This window comes from Muntiacus reevesi, chromosome 1, assembly GCF_963930625.1.
Source record: "Muntiacus reevesi chromosome 1, mMunRee1.1, whole genome shotgun sequence".
NCBI lineage: Eukaryota > Metazoa > Chordata > Mammalia > Artiodactyla > Cervidae > Muntiacus > Muntiacus reevesi.
Window position 1 is genome coordinate 182205216 of NC_089249.1, and position 20978 is coordinate 182226193.

At 39.8% G+C, this 20978-nt stretch overlaps 1 pseudogene; it reads left to right on the forward strand.

The window, feature by feature from the left end:
* Window positions 1-20978, forward strand: part of LOC136153714 (RNA-binding motif, single-stranded-interacting protein 2 pseudogene) — a 31594-nt pseudogene continuing 10616 nt past the window's right edge.

Genomic DNA, 20978 nt, shown 5'->3' on the forward strand with positions numbered 1-20978 from the left:
ATGCGCGCCCTCTGCCCTCTGCCCTCCACGTCCCCGGCCCCAGTTCCCGCCCGCGCTGGTCGGGCGCCCGCGCCCTCCGTCTCGCCACGACCCTCCCGGCGGACTTCGGCCGCCCAGAATCTTGGTCCCTTTGTTCTGCGAACGGCCGGCAGTGTGTTCGGGCCGGTTAATTTTCTCTCTCTTTTGCTCTCCCACAGTTCAAGTTGGCAACTCACAAAAGCTCCCTCCGATTGTCCTCAGGGCACTCAGGCCCGGATCCAGCCCCAAGTAATGCCGCCTGCTCCTCTCCATTCCGCCCCCACTTGCTGGTGGCGGATGCGGGCGTCTGGGGTACTTTTCTGCTGGGAGTTGCTTTTAGGCTCGTAATCTGTGGGTTTTATTTATTGTAGCCCTCCCAGTCAGATTCAAACTCTGAGATTCAAACACTTCCCCCAGGCCCGCCAGTGCGAGGGTTTCCCGGTGTCTGGGAACGTCCTCTATTAAGTCCCTTCCCGGGACGGATCTCCGTCCTTAGCTCTTTTGTCTTGCTTTTTATCTTTTATATTTTGTCCTACCTCCTTTCGAAGACAATGGGCTGCTTTTCTGGGCGCCTGATGACCTCAGCTAGCGATCAGAAGTTGTTTTGTGAAGTTTGCTCTGTGTTCAGTTATTCTTTTGATGAATTTCTAGGAGAGAAAGTGGTCTCTCCGTCCTACTCCTCCGCCATCTTGGCTCCTCTCCTGTGGTTCCTTTTTATTGTGGAGTTTTTACCCGGTGGGTGGGGTTGGACGGTTGGCTTGTCAAGGTTTCCTGGTTAGGGAAGCTTGTGTCAGTGTTCTGGAGCGTGGAACATGATTTCTTCTCTTTGAAGAGCAATGGAGTGCCCAGTAATGAGTTTTGAGATGGGTCTATGTGTTAGGTGTGACTTTGGGCAGTCTGTATATTGACTTTCAGGGCTATGTTCCTGCGTTGCTGGGGAATTTGCGTGGTATGTCTTGCTCTAAAACTTGTTGGCTCTTGGGTGGTGGTTGGTTTCAGTGTAGGTATGGAGGCTTTTGGACGGTCTCTTATTACTTAAAGTTCCCTGTAGTCAGGAGTTTTCTGGTGTTCTCAGGTTTTGGGCTTAAATCTCCTGCCTCTGGATTTCAGTTTTATTCTTCCTGTAGTCTCAGGACTTCTCCAACTATACAGCACAGATAATAAAACTTCTAGGTTAATGGTGAAAAGATTCTTCCCTGTTAGGGACTCCCAGAGATGTTCACAGAGTTACATGAAGAAGAGGACAGGGAGCAGGGAAATAGAGATGAGCAGGAGGAGAAAAAGGGGGACTCAAGAGGAGAGAGACAGATCTACGCAGTCGTCTGTTCCTAGAGTGTTCTCCGTAGCCCAGCCACCCACAAAGATTCACAGAATTGGATTGGGAAGAGAAGGGGAAAGGAGGAAATAGAGGTGTTCTGAGGTAGAAAACAGAGAGTCAAGATTGGGGGAGAATAATCAACACACTCCTGAATAAAAATGGAAACTGAATATTGGATTCTTAAATGTTCACAGTTTATATCATATACTGAAGAACAAAAATTAAAAATCTAGAGTAGAGGTTAGATTCTTAAAAATACTATATTAAAAACAAAAACAAAAACACCCCCCCAAAAATTTTTAGAAATATATATGAGGTTCGGTTTAAAAATAGGGCTTCTCTTCTTTTTTTTCCTTTCCTCTTTGTAAGGTTATAGTGTATTGAAAATGAATAATTAAGGAGTAGTAGAGGAGTACTAGAGGACTTTAAAAGAAATAAGAGAAAAAGAAAAATAGAAAATAGAAGAGAAGAAGGGGGAAAAAAAAGAAAAACAAACAAAAAAAAAAAAAAAGAAGAGGAAAAAAAGAGGAAAAAAAAAATTTTCCCTAACTAAAAAAATTGTAAGAATTTATGAAAATGAAAGTTAAGGAGTAATGGGGGAGTAATAGGGAATTTTAAAGGAAAATAAAAGAGAAAAAAAAATAAAAAAGAAAAAATAAAATAAAAATTTTTTTTTTATTTTTTTTTTCTTACTTAAAAAAAAAAAAAAGAAAAATATATCTAGGAATTTCTCTGGAGCTGTTGCGGTCAGTGTGGGCTCGGCTCGGTTTCAGATAGCTCCTCTTCCACCTTACACTTCTCGATATCTACAGGCCCCTTGCGGTGTGGTCATGTGGTCAGTGTTTCCTACAGGGATTTTAATCTGTTGCACCAGTTCCTTCTGAAGCGGTTCCCTTTGTTTAATTGGCTTCTGTTTGCCGGTCTCTTCAGGGCCTCATTTCTGCCCTGACATAGGCGGGCGGAGGTGGACTCTTATTCAGGTAACTAGTTCCGTCGCGCTGCAGGGCGGGGCTGGAGCTGCAGGGCGTGGCGCTGCTCAGGTTCCGGCTGCTGTTTATGGAGTGCACCCGGCGCTGCACACGGTTCCAGCCCTCGGGTGTTCCGCCAAAGGTCGGGACAGAAAGCTGCGCCTGCTCTTTGTGCCTTCCCCGTCAGAACGGTCCAGGCAGCCAGGGACTTGGCGGTCGCACTCACCCCGGGTGCGGCGCGCCCACTCCCTTCCGCGGTCCCAGTCTCAGTTTCCGCAGGCGCCAGTCCTGTGCGTGCGCCTTCTGCCCTCCGCGTCCCCAGCCCCAGTCCCCGCCCGCGCCGGTCGGGTGCCTGCGCCCTGTGTCTCGCTGCGATCCTCCCGGCGGATGTCGACCATCCAGAATGTCGGTCCCTTTGTTCTGCGAACAGCCGGCACTGTGTTTGGGCCGGTTAATTTTCTCTCTCTTTTGCTCTCCCACAGTTCAAGCTGGGAACTCACAAAAGCTCCCTCCGATTGTCCTCAGGGCACTCAGGTTCAGACCCTACCCCAAGTAATGCCGCCTGCTCCTCTCCGTTCCGCCCCCACTTGCTGGTGGCGGATGCGGGCGTCTGGGGTACTTTTCTGCTGGGAGTTGCTTTTAGGCTCGTAATCTGTGGGTTTTATTTATTGTTTCTCTCCCAGTCAGGTTGCCCTCTGAGATTCAAACACTTCCCCCAGGCCCGCCAGTGTGAGGGTTTCCCGGTGTCTGGGAACGTCCTCTATTAAGACCCTTCCCGGGACGGATCTCCGTCCTTAGCTCTTTTGTCTCACTTTTTATCCTTTATATTTTGTCCTACCTCCTTTCGAAGACAATGGACTGCTTTTCTGGGTGCCTGGTGACCTCAGCTAGCGATCAGAAGTTGTTTTGTGAAGTTTGCTCTGTGTTCAATTATTCTTTTGATGAATGTCTAGGGGAGAAAGTGGTCTCCCCGTCCTACTCCTCCGCCATCTTGGCTCCTCCCTCTCCTTGCTTTAGTTTTGTTTTCCAGTTTGTGCTTTAGTTAGTTTTGTTCTGGTAGATATAATTTTTGGTTTCCTTTGTTCACTGGGTCAATCTATCATATTTTATTGTTGTTGGACTGTTTCAATTTTGTTTATGGGTGTGTATGCACATGTGTATATTCAGTCACACTTTTTATTGTTATAAACCTCTGCCTCTACATTGGGCTTTTGCACTTCGGTGGAGTTTCCCCCCACCCCCCTACCCCCACCCCGCCTTCTTCAGTTTTTTTTCTTTTCTCTTTTTTATAATTTTAATTTTTTTTTAACATATTATATTTTTCATGTATTCATTTGTTTGTCTTTCTTATTGCTATTTTCCCCTTGTAGTTAACCTTTAATGTATATAAATCTTCGTCTACCTCTATTTAACTTTGTATATCTATTCTTTCTTTTCTTTTTTTCCTCTCCTCTCAAAATATTTGTTAGTTTTGTTTTCATTGCTTTATTCCCCATTTGGCATCTTGCTTTAGTTTTGTTTTCCAGTTTGTGCTTTAGTTAGTTTTGTTCTTAACTGGTAAATATGATTTTTTTATTTCCTTTCTTTACCAGGTCAATCTCTTGTACTTTATTTTTTTTTAACTATTTTGACTTTGGGTGTATATGAATATGTGTGTATTCCATTATTTTAATTATTATTTGCCTTATTTGGTAACTGCCATTTGTCTGGGGTTCATCTTTGGTTTCTCGTTTTTGCATATTTGTTTTAATCTCACTTAACGCTTTAACAAACCACTTGTGGAATCTTCATTCATGACCAGAGATCAAGACCTGAACCTTTGGAGTGGAAGCACTGACTCCAAGCCCTAGACTACCAGAGAACTACCTCAGTTCAGTTCAGTTGCTCAGTCGTGTCTGACTCGTTGCGACCCCATGAATCGCAGGACGCCAGGCCTCCCTGTCCATCACCAACTCCTGGAGTTTACTCAAACTCATGCCCATCGAGTCGGTGATGCCATCCAGCCATCTCATCCTCTGTCATCCCCTTCTCCTCCTGCCCCCAATCTTTCCCAGCATCAGGGTCTTTTCCAATGAGTCAGCTCTTCGCATAAGGTGGCCAGGTACTGGAGTTTCAGATTCAGCATCAGTATCAGTCCTTCCAATGAACACCCAGGACTGATCTCCTTTAGGATGGACTGGTTGGATCTCCTCACTGTCCAAGGGACTCTCAAGAGTCTTCTCCAACACCACAGTTCAAAAGCATCAATTCTTCGGCGCTCAACTTTCTTTATAGTTCAACTCTCACATCCATACATGACCACTGGAAAAACCATAGCCTTGACTAGATGGACATTTGTTGACAAAGTAATGTCTCTGCTTTTTAATATGCTATCTAGGTTGGTCATAACTTTCCTTCCAAGGGGTAAGCATCTTTTAATTGTATGACTGCAATCACCATCTGCAGTGATTTTGGAGCCCAGAAAAATAAAGTCTTTCACTGTTTCCACTGTTTCCCTATCTATTTGCCATGAAGTGATGGGACTGGATGCCATAATCTTAGTTTTCTGATGTTTAACTTTAAGCCAACTTTTTCACTCTCTTCTTTCACTTTCATCAAGAGGCTCTTTAGTTCTTCTTCACTTTCTGCCATAAGGATGGTGTCATCTGCATATCCGAGGTTATTGATATTTCTCCCAGCAATCTTGTTTCCAGCTTGTGCTTCTTCCAACCTAGTGTTTCTCATGATGTCCTCTGCATATTAAGTTAAATAAGCAGGGTGACAATATACAGCCTTGATGTACTCCTTTTCCTAGTTGGAACCAGTCTGTTGTTTCATGTCCAGTTCTAACTGTTGCTTCCTGACCTGCATACAAGTTTCTCAAGAGGCAGGTCAGATGGTCTGGTATTCTCATCTCTTTCAGAATTTTCCACAGTTTATTGTGATCCACACAGTCAAAGGCTTTGGCATAGTCAATAAAGCAGAAATAGATGTTTTTCTGGAACTCTCTTCCTTTTTTGATGATACCGCGGATGTTGGCAATTTGATCTCTGGTTCCTCTGCCTTTTCTAAATCCAGCTTGAACATCTGGAAGTTCATGGTTCATGCATTGCTGAAGCCTGGCTTGGAGAATTTTGAGCATTACTTTACTAGCATGTGAGATGAGTGCAATTGTGCAGTAGTTTGAGAATTCTTTCATATTGCTTTTCTTTGGGATTGGAATGAAAACTGACCTTTTCCAGTACTGTGGCCACTGCTGAGTTTTCCAAATTTGCTGACATGTTGAGTCAGCCCTTTCACAGCATCATCTTTTAGGATTTGAAATAGCTCAACTGGAATTCCATCACTTCCACTAGCTTTGTTCCTAGTGATGCTTCCTAAGGCCCACTTGACTTCACACTCCAGGATGTCTGGCTCTAGGTGAGTGATCACACCATCATGATTATCTGGGTCTTGGAGATTTTTTGCACAGTTTTTCTGTGTATTCTTGCCAACTCTTCTTAATATCTTCTGCTTCTGTTAGGTCCATACCATTTCTGTCCTTTACTGAGCCCATCTTTGCATGAAATGTTCCCTTGTTATCTCTAGTTTTCTTGAAGAATCTATAATCTTTCCCATTCTATTGCTTTCCTCTATTTCTTTGCATTGATTGCTGAGGAAACCTTTCTTATCTCTCCTTACTATTCTTTGGAACTCTGCATTCAGATGGGTATATCTTTCCTTTTCTCCTTTGCTTTTCACTTCTCTTCTTTTCTCAGCTATTTGTAAGTCCTCCTCAGACAGCCATTTTGCCCCTTTGCATTTCTTTTTCTTGGGGATGGTCTTTTTTTTTTTTTTTTTAGTTGGAGGCTAATTACGTCACAACATTTCAGTGGGTTTTGTCATACATTGACATGAATCAGTCATAGAGTTACACGTATTCCCCATCCCAATCCCCCCTCCCACCTCCCTCTCCACCCGACTTCTCTGGGTCCTCCCAGTGCACCAGACCCAAGCACTTGTCTCATGCATCCCACCCGGGCTGGTGATCTGTTTCACCATAGATAATATACATGCTGTTCTCTCGAAACATCCCACCCTCACCTTCTCCCACAGAGTTCAAAAGTCTGTTTGGAACTTCTGTGTCTCTTTTTCTGTTTTGTATTTAGGGTTATTGTTACCATCTTTCTAAATTCCATATATATGTGTTAGTATGCTGTAATGTTCTTTATCTTTCTGGCTTACTTCACTCTGTATAATGGGCTCCAGTTTCGTCCATCTCATTAGAACTGATTCAAATGCATTCTTTTTAATGGCTGAGTAATATTCCATGGTGTATATGTACCACAGCTTCCTTATCCATTCATCTGCTGATGGGCATCTAGGTTGCTTCCATGTCCTGGCTATTATAAACAGTGCTGCGATGAACATTGGGGTTCACGTGTCTCTTTCAGATCTGGTTTCCTCAGTGTGTATGCCCAGAAGTGGTATTGCTGGGTCATATGGCAGTTCTATTTCCAGTTTTTTAAGAAATCTCCACACTGTTTTCCATAGTGGCTGTACTAGTTTGCATTCCCACCAAAAGTGTAAGAGGGTTCCCTTCTACACACCCTCTCCAGCATTTATTGCTTGTAGACTTTTGGATAGCAGTCATCCTGACTGGCGTGTAATGGTACCTCATTGTGGTTTTGATTTGCATTTCTCTAATAATGAGTGATGTTGAGCATCTTTTCATGTGTTTGTTAGCCATCTGTATGTCTTCTTTGGAGAAATGTCCGTTTAGTTCTTTGGTCCATTTTTTGATTGGGTCATTTATTTTTCTGGAATTGAGCTGCAGGAGCTGCTTGTATATTTTTGAGATTAATCCTTTGTCTGTTTCTTCATTTGCTATTATTTTCTCCCAATCTGAGGGCTGTCTTTTCACCTTACTTATAGTTTCCTTTGTAGTGCAGAAGCTTTTAAGTTTCATTAGGTCCCATCTGTTTAGTTTTGCTTTTATTTCCAATATTCTGGGAGGTGGGTCATAGAGGACCCTGCTGAGATTTATGTCAGAGAGTGTTTTGCCTATGTTCTCCTCTAGGAGTTTTATAGTTTCTGGTCTTACATTTAGATATTTAACCCATTTTGAGTTTATTTTTGTGTATGGTGTTAGAAAGTGTTCTAGTTTCATTCTTTTACAAGTGGTTGACCAGTTTTCCCAGCACCACTTGTTAAAGAGGTTGTCTTTTTTCCATTGTATATCCGTGCCTCCTTTGTCAAAGAAAAGGTGTCCATAGGTTCGTGGATTTATCTCTGGGCTTTCTATTCTGTTCCATTGATCTCTATTTCTGTCTTTGTGCCAGTCCCATACTGTCTTGATGACTGTGATCTTATAGTAGAGTCTGAAGTCAGGCAGGTTGATTCCTCCAGTTCCATTATTCTTTCTCAAGATTACTTCCTCAATTACAGGAAAAAAATTGTTTAAAATGCCAACATATGGAGGCTAAATAACACGCTTCTGAATAACCAACAAATCATAGAAGAAATCAAAAAAGAAATCAAAATATGTATAGAAATGAATGAAAATGAAAACACAACAACCCAAAACCTATGGGACACTGTAAAAGCAGTGCTAACGGGAAGGTTCATAGCATTACAGGCTTACATCAAGAAACAAGAAAAAAGCCAAATAAATAACCTAACTCGACACCTAAAGCAATTAGAGAAGGAAGAAATGAAGAACTCCAGGGTTAGCAGAAGGAAAGAAATCTTAAAAATTAGGGCAGAAATAAATGCAAAAGGAACTAAAGAGACCATAGCAAAAATCAACAAAGTTAAAAGCTGGTTTTTTTTGAAAAAATAAACAAAATTAACAAACCATTAGCAAGACTCATTAAGAAACAAAGAGAGAAGGACCAAATTAACAAAATTAGAAATGAAAATGGTGAGATCACAACAGACAACCCTGAAATACAAAGGATCATAAGAGACTACTACCAGCAGCTCTATGCCAATAAAATGGACAACTTGGATGAAATGGACAAATTCTTAGAAACGTATAACTTTCCAAAACTGAACCAGGAAGAAATAGAAGATCTTAACAGAACCATCACAAGCAAGGAAATCGAAACTGTAATCAAAAATCTTCCAGGAAACAAAAGCCCAGGACCAGATGGCTTCACAGCTGAATTCTACCAAAAATTTAGAGAAGAGCTAACACCTATCTTACTCAAACTCTTCCAGAAAATTGCAGAGGAAGGTAAACTTCCAAACTCATTCTATGAGGCCACCATCACCCTAATTCCAAAACCAGACAAAGATGCCACAAAAAAAGAAAACTACAGGCCAATATCACTGATGAACATAGATGCAAAAATCCTTAACACAATTCTAGCAAACAGAATCCAACAACGTATTAAAAAAATCATACACCATGACCAAGTGGGCTTTATCCCAGGAATGCAAGGATTCTTAATATCCACAAATCAATCAATGTAATACACCACATTAACAAATTGAAAGATAAAAACCATATGATTATCTCAATAGATGCAGAGAAAGCCTTTGACAACATTCAACACTCATTTATGATTTAAATTCTCCAGAAAGCAGGAATAGAAGGATCATACCTCAACATAATAAAAGCTATATATGACAAACCCACAGCAAACATCACCCTCAATGGTGAAAAATTGAAATCATTTCCCCTGAAATCAGGAACAAGACAAGGGTGCCCACTCTCACCACTACTATTCAACATAGTCTTGGAAGTGTTGGCCACAGCAATCAGAGCAGAAAAAGACGTAAAAGGAATCCAGATAGGAAAAGAAGAAGTGAAACTCTCGCTGTTTGCAGATGACATGATCCTCTACATAGAAAACCCTAAAGACTCTTCCAGAAAATTACTAGAGCTAATCAATGAAAATAGTAAAGTCGCAGGATATAAAATTAACACACAGAAATCCCTTGCATTCCTATATACTAACAATGAAAAAACAGAAAGAGAAATTAAGGAAACAATATCATTCACCATTGCAACAAAAAGAATAAAATACTTAGGAGTATATCTACCTAAAGAAACAAAAGACCTATACATAGAAAACTATAAAACACTGATGAAAGAAATGAAAGAGGACACAAACAGATGGAGAAACATACCGTGTTCATGGATTGGAAGAATCAATATTGTCAAAATGGCTATACTACCCAAAGCAATCTATAGATTCAATGCAATCCCTATCATGCTACCAACGGTATTTTTCACAGAACTAGAACAAATAATTTCACAATTTGTATGGAAAAACAAAAAACCTCGAATAGCCAAAGTAATCTTGAGTAAGAAGATTGGGGATGGTCTTGATCCCTGTCTCCTGTACAATGTCACGAATCTGCATCCATAGTTCATTGAACAACCCAATTACAAACACTGAAATTGAAGCTGTGATGAAACAAAAAAATCTCCCCCAAAACAACAGCCCAGGACCAGATGACTTTACAGGAGAATTATATCAAACATTTAGAGAAGAGCTAATGCCTATCCTTCTAAAACTGCTTCAAAAAATTGCAGAGGAACACTTCCAAATTCATTCTATGAGGCCACCATCACCCTGATACCAAAACTAGACAAAGAAAACACAAGAAAAGAAAACTACAGGCCAATATCACTGTTGAACATAGATGCAAAAATCCTCAACAAAATTTTAGCAAAGAGAGTTCAGCAACACATCAAAAAGCTCATAGACCATGATGAAGTTGGGTTTTTTCCAGGAATGCAAGGATTCTTCAATGTATGCAAATCAATCAATGTGATACACCATATTAACAAATTGAAAGATAAAAACCATATGATCATCTCCATAGAGGCAGAAAAAGGCTTTGACAAAATTCAGCACCCATTTATGATTAAAACTCTTCAAAAAATGGGCGTAGAAGGAACCTACCTCAACATAGTAAAGGCCATATATGATAAGCCTACAGCAAACATTATTATCAATGGTGAAAAACTGAAAGAATTCCCCATAAGATCAGGAATAAGACAAGGGTGTCCACTTTCACCACTATTAGTCAACATAGTTCTAGAAGTCCTAGCTACAGCAATCAGAGAAGAAAAAGAAAAAAGAAATCCAGAGTAGAAAAGAAAAAGTACAGGTCTCACTGTTTGCAGATGACATGATACTATACATAGAAAACCCTAAAGATGGTATCAGGAAATTACTAGAGCTAATCAGTGAATTTAGCAAGGTTGCAGGATACAAAATCAATACACAGAAATCACTTGCGTTTCTATGTACTAACAATGAAAAATCAGAAAGAGAAATTAAGGAATCAATCTCATTCACCATTGCAACAAAAAGAATTAAATATCTAGGAACAAACTTACCTAAGGAGAAAAAAGAACTCTACACAGAAAATTATAAGACACTGATGAAAGAAATCCAAGATGACATAAACAGATGGAGAGATAGTCCATGTTCCCGGGTAGGAAGAATCAATATTGTGAAAATGACTATACTACCAAATGCAATCTACAGATTCAATGCAATCCCTATCAAATTACCAATGGCATTTTTCACAGAACTAGAACAAAAAAATTCACAATTCATATAGAAACACAAAAGACCCCAAATAACCAAAGCAGTCTTGAAAAAGAAGAATGGAGCTGGAGGAATCAACCTTCCTGACTTCAGATTATACTACAAAGCTACAATCATCAAGACAGTATGGTACTGGCACAAAAACAGAAGTATAGACTAATGGAACAAGATTGAAAGCTCACAAATAAACCCATGCACTTATGGGTGCCTTACTTTTGACAAAGTAGGCAAGAATATACAATGGGGCAAAGACAGCCTCTTCAATAAATGGTGCTGGGAAAACTGGACAGCTTCATGTAAAAGAATGAAATTAGAACACTTCCTAACACCATATACAAAAATAAACTCAAAATGGATTAAAGACCTAAATGTAAGACCAGAACTATAAAACTCTTAGAGGAAAACATAGGCAGAACACTCAATGACATAAATCAAAGCAAGATCCTCTATGACCCACCTCCTAGAGTAATGGAAATAAAAGCAAAAGTAAACAAGTGGGACCTGATTAAACTTAAAAGCTCTTTCACAGCAAAGGAAACTATAAGCAAGGTGAAAAGACAACCCTCAGAATGGGAGAAAATAATAGCAAATGAAACAACTGACAAAGGGTTAATTTCCAAAATATATAAGCATCTCATACAATTCAATGCTAGGAAAACAAATAACCCAATCAAAAAGTGGGAAGAAGACCTAAACAGACATTTCTCCAAAGAAGACATACAGATGGCTAACAAACACATGAAAAGATGCTCAACATCGCTCATTATTCAGTTCAGTTCAGTCGCTCAGTCGTGTCTGACTCTTTGCGACCCCATGAATCACAGCACTCCAGGCCTCCCTGTCCATCACCAACTCCCGGAGCTTACTCAAACTCATGTCCATCGAGTCGGTGATGCCATTCAGCCATCTCATCCTCTGTCGTCCCCTTCTCCTCCTGCCCCCAATCCCTCCCAGCATCAGGGTCTTTTCCAATCAGTCAACACTTCGCATGAAGTGGCCAAAGTATTGGAGTTTCAGCTTCAGCATCAGTCTTTCCAATGTAGGATGGACTGGTTGGATCTCCTCGCTCGTCATTAGAGAAATGCAAATCAAAACCACAATGAGATATCACCGCACAGCAGTCAGAATGGCCATCATCAAAAAGTCTACAAACAATAAATGCTGGAGAGGGTGTGGAGAAAATGGAATGCTTTTGCACTGTTGGTGGGAATGTAAATTGGTACAGTCACTGTGGAAAGTGATATGGAGATTCCTTAAAAAACTAGAAATAAAACCACCATATGACCCAGCAATCCCACTCCTAGGAATATACTCTGAGGAAACCAAAATTGAAAAAGACACATGGATCCCATTGTTCAATGCAGCACTATTTACAATAGCTAGAACATGGAAGCAACCTAGATGTCCACTGACAGATGAATGGATAAAGAAGTTGTGGTACTTATACACAATGGAATATTACTCAGCCATAAAAAGGAACGCATTTGAGTCGGTTCTAATGAGGTGGATGAACCTAGAACCTACTATACGAATGAAGTGAGTCAGAAAGAGAAAGATAAATACCATATTCCTACACGTATATACGGAATCTAGGGAAATGGCACTGAAGAATTTATTTACAGGGCAACAAAAGAGAAACAGATATAGAGAATAGACTTATGGACATGGGGAGAGGGGAGGAGAGGATAAGATATATGAAAAGAGTAACATGGAAACTTACATTACCATATGTAAAATAGATAGCCAATGGGAATTTGCTGTATGGCTCAGGATCTCTATCAACAGGGTCTCTATCAACCTAGACGGGTGGGATGGGGAGGGAGGTGAGAGGGAATTACAAAAGGGAGGGGATATATGTATGCCTATGGCTGATTCATGTTGAGGTTGCACAGAAAACAGTAAAATTCTGTAAAGCAATTATCCTTCAATAAAAAATAAATTAATTTTGAAAAAGGAACACATTTGAGTCAGTTCTGTTGAGGTGGATGAACCTAGAACCTATTATACAGAGTGAAGTGAGTCAGAAAGAGAAAGATAAATATCATATTCTAATGCACATATACAGAATCTAGAAAAATATTACTGAAGAATTTATTTACAGGGCTGAAATGGAGAAACAGACATAGAGAATAGATTTATGGACATGGGGAGAGGGGAGGAAAGGGTGAGATGTATGGAAAGAGTAACATGGAAACTTATAATACCATATGAAAATACAGAGCCAATGGGAATTTTCTGTATGTCTCAGGAAACTCAAACAGGGGCTCTGTATCAGCCTAGAGGGGTGGGAAGGGAAAGGAGATGGGAGGGAGGTTCAAAAGGGAGGGGATATATGTATAACTATGGCTGATTCATGTTGAGGTTTTACAGAAAACCACAAAATTCTGTAAAGCAATTATCCTTCAATTTAAAAAAATAAATTAAAAAAATTGTTCAGTTCATTTACGTTATGTCATTTGTTAGTGTATTTGTTCTTCATTTCCCTTATAATACTTTTTATTTCTTTAGGGTTGCTAGTGATGACTCTGCTTTCATTCCTAAATTTAGTAATTTATGTTTTCTTCCTTTATTTTTCTTGGTCAGTCTCACTAAATCACATTGATTCTTTAGAGTTTGTTTCTATATTTAAACTATCAATAAGAATTTAAAGTCATTCTTTCCCAAGTCCTCAGGTTATTTTCTACTGTCTGATGTTGGACTAATAATTTCATAACAGATTATTCAGTGGATTAGTTGCTTTATGGGTGACTTTCCTGGTGGCTCAGATGGTAAAGTGATGAGGAATACATCTGGGATTTTCCCTTAAGAATATGATAAATATTATGCATCCATAAATTTTTAAGTGTTTTAATGAGAAATACATTGTACATTTAATGTAGTATGATCATTATCCTTATTTCTGTAGTGATGCAATTTCAGTTTTTCTTTCATCATTTCAAGAAGAGAAAATGCATCTTTGGTTCCCCCTTTTAAGTTGGGAGGTAAGTCAGTGCTGTCATTCCAACACACTTGTGGTGTCATTTAAAAGATTTGCTGCACAGAGCTCCTCTTTTCATTTCAAGATGCATTACTTAGTTCTCACAAAGTTCCAGTGGCTACATATATGGATCCCACTCGTGTATATGTAAAGGCATCATGGAGTCTTGATGGCACAAAGTCAAATGCAGAAATCCTAGGGACTATAATTTCATAAGCCTTTAAGGAATCTATCAATACCATAGGGGTAATTATCATTCAGAAAAGACTATTCTTTCTCACATCCAATCCCTGGAAATCTTGCATTCCGTCAGTGTGCTTCAAGGACCACCACCCTTCAAGGCTTGGGAAGGGCATGTTTCTCTATGCCTGACCTTCAGGGGTGTCTGAAATCCTGAACTCTCTCCTTCAGTCCCTCACCTGACCCCCAGGCTGGAGCACCCACTCCTATGGAGAGCCCTGACTCTTTGGACAGTCCATGAGGTTGACAGAAATCAAACAGCAATTTGAAGAAGAAAACCCACCCTATTCAAAAAGGCAAGGGCAGCAGAGTGATGCGGAAGCAGCTTGGGAAGGAAGGTCTTCAGAAAGGTGGATGAGCCCTTCACATCATGCTAAAGAGACAAGCATTGTCACCAGGTGCTGAATTTGCCCACAGGACCAATGCCTATATTTTGAGTGGGTTGGGTGGAACAGATGGATAGTGAAACATCTCTTGCAGGCATAGGAACCCATTCAATATGGCTGGCAGCATTAATGAAATATAAGAATATGGCATGTTTCCATTTATCCTTGAGAAATTTAGGCCAGATCTTCATTCCAATTTGTAGCTGGTTTTATTTGTTTTTTGTTGTTGTTGTTTGTTTTTTTTGTTTTTTTGTTTTTTGTTTTTTGTTTTTTTGTAAGCACAGCACCCTGGGAAAAAAGAAAGATTTTGCTTTGAGCTGGAAAAGAGTGAGCTTACCTGTCTCCCACCCCCACATCTCAGTTCCAAGGAATTCATGGCCAAGTGCCCAGTGTGGCTATGCTGGAAACCAAGCAAGGTCTGTATCTGGTCAGCTTACAAGTTGTCTCTTTCCATAATGTTCCTGCCCTAGAGACATATCTCACCTCTCCTCCTAACTGGGCTGCAGAGCCCAGGGGTTATGTTTCTCTGGGCGCAGAGTTAACCAATACCATCCTGCAGAGCTGTAAGTCCCACAGGACAAAGGAAAGCTGAGAAAGAGAGGATACTTGTCCTCAGACTAGCCGACCAGGGATGCCCATGGCTGCAGTTCCCACAACCTTGGGTCATTGTGCTCTAATAAGTTCTTGTGGCCCTAGGCTGTTGTCACTAGCTTTAGGTCTCAGGATTCTGGTCTTTTCTGCTTTTGCTTCTTTGCCCCAGGTAAACTCTTACAGAGGCTTTCCCATAATCAAGATCAGAGTGTGCAGTCATATTTCTGGGGTCAATGACTAGTGTCCCATACTTAGACACAAAGGCAAGTTTCTATTTAGTGAAAGTAGTACCTTAAAGAGCTAGAACATTTACACTATTAGCTTTCAACTCTCATTTCTCTCACAACCATCCACAACCCTTGATGGCACTCATAGAAGAAGAAACCTTTGTTCTGTCATCTTGGCACATATAATTGTTACCTTGGATTCTTCCTAGGTAAAGACTCTAAAAACTGCGAAAAAGAGCAACAGGATACAGGTGCATTTCAATTTCCTGGAGAAACTCTGAACTTATGCCTGCTGGAAGAAGGGCTAAGAGCTGCTGAACTAGAGGAACACTTTCTTTGATTTCTTCAAGCTCCAGTGGAAAACATGAAGCATAACCAGCAAACCAGAAACACTCATCACTGAGCATGAATGGACGTAAATCACACTAGAGCAACATGCGCTCATGTACCAAGTCTTATCCATGCACCTATGCTTCACGGTGGAAACAAAAGTGCTTACATTTTCACTTCTTGAAAATGAAAGTACCAGCAAGTATAGGAACAGTCATAGCTGAAATAGACAAGGGTCAGTGCTGAGGCAGAAAGTCAGGTGAGTAGATCCAAAGCAATGCAAAATAGAATGGTGATAGCACTTTTCCTTACTCCCAACTTGAGATGAAATGCCCGAAGTTTTCCCCAGTGTCAAATAGAATGACAATAGCATCTTTTCTTATTCTCAGTCTTTGAATGAATTCTTCTAACTTCTCCCCAACGTCAAACTGAATGGTGATAGCATCTTTTCCTATCCTTACTTCATAATAAATGCACAAAACTCTTTCTCAGTTATAATGATGTTTGAGGCAGGCTTTGTTGGTGGTGGTGGGGTTTCTTTTTTTTTTTTTTTTTTCATCAAGTTAGGAAATTTCCCTTCTGTTACTACTTTACTAAGATTTTTAATAATGTGTTTATAATGGTGATTATCAAATGTCTTTTCTATTGAAATAAGCTCTCTTATTCTATTAATAGAATTGTTGCTCTAATAATAATTTTATTATTTCTATCATTACATTCCTGCAACAAAGAAACTGAGAAAAGAAGTGTAAGAGAGGAAATAAGTGTGTCGTCATATATATATGATCTGGTTTTCTATATCGAGAAGTCAGAAGACTTTAAAGACAAATTATTCTTGTAGTAGAAAAATTTAGCAGGGAAAACTGGAGAAGGGGAGGGTGGGACAAACTGAGAAAATAGCATTAACATATATACAACTATCACGTGTAAAAATAGATAGCTAGTGAGAAGCAGCTACATAACACAGGGAGTACAGCCTGGTACTCTGTGACACCCTAAAGGGTGGGATGGGGAAAGGGGAAGAAGGCTTGCAAGGGAGGGAATATATATATAATTATGACTGATTCGCATTGTTGTATGGCAGAAAACAAAACATTGTAAAGCAATTTTATTTCAATTAAAACAAGAGAAAGAAAAATTTAGCAAATTGGCTAGACTGAAGATCAAATATAAACTATCATATGTGTATACATAAGCAAAAAAATCTGGGACACAAATTTTAAAAGATGACAATGTTAACCTAACAACAGAAATATTCAAGTATTTAGGATAAACCAACACGGGATGAGATAAATTAAAAATGGTGAGATACCCAATGTTCATGGGTATAAATATAATTATCTTTAAATTAATCTATATAATGAAACTCCAATCAAAATCCTGACATAATTGTAAATGTACATTAAAAACTTGTTTTAAAGTTTATAATTCATGTGGAAGGGTAAAGTCTAAGAAGAATATGGCAGATAAATTTACCCTCAAGATACAAAATCTCATTATGATGTTATAGTAATTGAAATTCAGTAGTGCATATGCTGAGACCAAAAAAAAAATGGATTGGTAATGGATAATTGATAATGGAATAGAGCTCAAGATTAAATCTTTATGTATATATGGACCTTTGATACTTACTGCAGTGGCATGGGAAATCAACAGGAAGAGGAGTTTTTCAATAAAAGATACTTGGAAAAGAGGCTATCCATAAGAAGAAAAATAAAACAAGAACTCTACCTCACACTTCATACTTTAAATTTTTAGTTTAAATATGGATATTTCCAATAATTGTAAACAAGGTAATATGGTCCTCTCAATGAAAAAATTAAAAATTTACAACAAAACATTTTTAGAAAGGCAGAGGAACCAGAGATCAAATTGCCAACATTCACTGAATCATGGAGAAAGCAAGGGAGTTCCAGAAAAACATCTACTTCTGCTTCATTGACTATGGTAAAGCCTTTGACTGTGTGGATCACAACAAACTATGAGAAATTCTTAAAGAGTTGGGAGTACCAGACCACCTTACCTGTCTCCTGAGAAACCTATATGCAGGGTCAAGAAGCAACAGCTAGAACTGGACATGGAACAACAGACTGGTTCCAAATTGGGAAAGGAGTACATCAAGGCTATATATTGTCACTCTGCTTATTTAACTTCTATGCAGAGTACATCAAGCGAAATGCTGGGGTGAATGAAACACAAGCTGGAATCAAGATTGCTGGGAGATAACCTCAGATATGCAGATGACACAACCCTTATGGCAAAAAGCAAAGAGGAACTAAACAGGCTCTCGATGAAGGTGAAAGAGGAGAGTGAAAAATCTGGCTTAAAACTCAACATTCAAAAAACAAAGATCATGGCATCTGGTCCCATCAGTTCTTGGCAAATAGATAGGGAAACAATGGAAACAGTGACAGACTTTATTTTCTTGGGCTCCAAAATCACTGCAGATGGTGACTGCAGCCCTGAAATTAAAAGATGCTTGCTCCTTGGAACGAAAGTTATAACAAACCTAGACAGTGTATGAAAAAGCAGAGACACCACTTTGTCAACAAAGGTCCATGTAGTCAAACCTATGATTTTTCAAGTAGTCATGTACAAATCTGAGAGTTGAACTATAAAGAAGACTGAGTGCTGAAGAATTGTTGCTTTCAAATTGTGGGGCTGGAGAAGACTCTTGAGAGTCCCTTGGACAGCAAGGAGATCAAACCAGTCAATCCTAAAGGAACAGTCAATCCTAAAGAAAATCAAGCCTGAGTGTTCATTGGAAAGACTGATGCTAAAGCTTCAGGGTCAATACTTTGGCCACCTGATCCAAAGAGCTGACTCATTGGAAAAGATCTCAACGTGAGAAAAGATTGAAGGCAGGAGGAGAAGAGGGTGACAGAGGATAAAATGGTTAGATAGCATCACCCAATCAATAGACATGAATTTGAGCAAACTCTGGGAGATAATGGAGGACAGAAGAGCCTGGTGTGCTGCAGTTCATGAGGTCACAAAGAGTGGGACATGACTCAGTGACTGAACACCAATGTATTGGTATAACTGAATCACTTAGCTGTACACTTGAAACTAACACGTTATAAATCAACTATATTCTAGGATAAAATAAAAATTAAATTAAAAAATAAAATGGATGTATGACAAAACCCACTGAAATGTTGTGAAGTAATTAGCCTCCAACTAATAAAAAAAAATTTCAAAAATTAAAAAATTAAAAAATAAAATAAAAAATAAAATGGAGATAAATTGTTTTCTTAAATATCTGGAAATTGGTGATATGTTACAAATTTTAAAAATGCAAAATGAAATGTGAAATAAGTCATTAATAATGGAATAATCTGTTATTTGTCATCAGAATTAATAGTAAAAGCTATTTCATGTTCCTATAAATATAAAAATCAATATTAAAATCAGTTCCTGTTCAAGATGGCACAGTAGAAGGATGTGAACTCATCTCTTCCTGTGAGAGCACCAAAATTGCAACTAGCTGTTGAACAACCATCTACAGGAGGTTGTTCAGAGGACGCCAGAACCCACCCAAAAAAGATACCCCATGTCCAAAGACAAAGAAGAAGTCACAGCAAGATGGTAGGAGGGGCACAATCACAGTAAAATCAAATCCCATACCCGCCAGGTGGATGACCCACAAACTGGAGAACAATAATACCAAAGAACTTCTTGCACTGTTGTGAAGGTTCTGAACCCCACATCAGGCTTCCCAGCCTGGTGATCTGACAAAAGGATTGGGAATCCCCAGGAAATCTGGCCTTGAGGGCCAGTGGGATTTGATTATAGGACTTCTAGAGGACTGGGGGGAAACACAGACTCCAGTCTTAGAGGGCACAAACCAAATTTTGCGCACAAAAAAACCCAGAAGAAATGATCAATGACCCTATAGGAGGCTGAACCAAAACTACCTGAGTGTTGGAGGGCCTCCTATGGAGGCATGGGTCAGCAGGGGCTCAACACAGGGATGGGGGCACTGGCAACATCAGGCCAGGAAGGTCCCCCTTGGCATAAACTCTCTTGGGGGTCACATTAACCTTACTATAGAGCCCATAGGCCCCACGGCTGGGTCACCTCAGGCCAAACAACTACCAGGGAGGGAGTGCAACCCCACCCATCAGCAGATCTGAAAGTGTTAGTCACTTAGTCATGTCCGACTCTTTGTTATCCCATGGACTGTAGCCCACCAGGCTCCTCTGTCCGTGGGATTCCCCAGGAAGAATACTAGAATGGGTTGCCATTCCTTTCTCAAAGGGGATCTTCCTGACCCAGGGGATAGAACCCAGGTCTCCCATATTGCAGGCAGATTCTTTACCACCTGAGCCACCAGGGAAGCCCTCATCAGCAGATAATTGGATTAAATCTTTACTGAGCAAGGCCCTGCCCACCAGAAAGACCCAGTTTTTCTCATCACCAGTCCCTCCCATCAACAAGCTTACACAGGCCTCTTGGCCTCATCCATCAGAGGGCAGATAGAAGAATCATAGTCTCACAATGGCTAAAACAAAAACCATATTACAGAAAGTTAATCATGATGAAAAAGCAGATAGTTATGCCCCAGATGAAGGGACAAGATTAAAACCCCAGAGGAACAACTAAATGAAGTGGATATAGGCAATCTTCCAGAAAAACAATTCAGAATAATGACAGTGAAGATGATTCAGGATCTCAGAAAAAAGAGTGGAGGCAAAGATTGAGAAGATACAAGAAATGTTTACCAAAGACCTAGAAGAACTAAAGGACAAACAAACAGACGAATAATACACTAGAAGGCATCAATAGAAAAATAACTAAAGCAGAAAAACAGATAAATGGCCTAGAGGACAGAATGGTGGAAATCACTGTCGCAGAACAGAATATAGAAAGAAAAAAAAAAAAGAATGAAAAGAAATGAAGACAGTCTAAGAGACCTCTGGGACAGCATTAAACGCACCAACATTCACATTATATAGGGGTCCCAGAAGGAGAAGAGAGAAAGGACCTGAGAGAATATCTGAAGAGATAATAGCTGAAAACTTCCCAAACATGGGAAAAGAAATAACCCAAGTCCAGGAAGCACAGAGTCACAGGCAGGATAAACCCAAGGAGGAATACACCAAGACACATAGTAATCAAACTGACAAAAATTAAGACAGAGATAAAATAGTAAAAGCAACAAGGGGAAAGCAACAAATAACATTCAAGGGAACTCCCATCAGGCTATCAGCTGATTTCTCAACAGAAACTCTACAAGCCAGAAGGGAATGGCATGATGTATTTAAAGTGATGAAAGAAAAGAAATTGCAACCACGAATACTCTACCCAGCAAGACTCTCCTTCAGATTTGATGAAGAAATCAAAAGCTTTCCAGACAAGCTAAAGTTAAGAGGATTCAGCACCACTAAAC